A 594-nucleotide genomic window follows, 5' to 3' on the forward strand; every position below is an offset into this window, starting at 1 on the left:
TAAGCTACAATAATTCCGCGTTAGTGATGCCACCTCATCACAATTACTGTTGCTAGTCTCACTGTGTTTCAAACGCTACTAAAATTCAAATTAAATCAAAGGCAAACAACAAAAGTTTCCAAACTTTAAAACTAAAATGTTCTAAAGGTGTCGGATAATGCATACATAATTGTGGGGGAGAAACCAAACTTTGATAAAATGTTTAAGGACTCTAAAATAATTGAAACAGTAGAGAAAACAATTAAACAAATGCCTATTGGATTTTATAAAATATTAAAATGTTTTATTATGGGTTAAGAATTAATCTGACAATAGTTTGTTTACAAATACAAATTTAGGTACTAGTGGTAATTTTTTATAAAACTAAAAATAAAAGAAACTAGAAATAAAACAGAAAAGGAAAATACAAAAACGAAAACAAAACTAACAAAACTAACAAAAAAGGAAAAAGAAAAAGGCCCTCCTGGCCAACTGGGCCAGACGGCCCAGCTCACAGCCAGCCAGGCCGGCCCAGCCGGCCACCCCCCAACTCACCCATAACCCCCACTACCCCAGACCCTAACCCCCACCGATACCGACTCCCCCCACTCGCTC

This window comes from Triticum aestivum, chromosome 2A (genome assembly GCF_018294505.1).
Source record: "Triticum aestivum cultivar Chinese Spring chromosome 2A, IWGSC CS RefSeq v2.1, whole genome shotgun sequence".
Taxonomy (NCBI): domain Eukaryota; kingdom Viridiplantae; phylum Streptophyta; class Magnoliopsida; order Poales; family Poaceae; genus Triticum; species Triticum aestivum.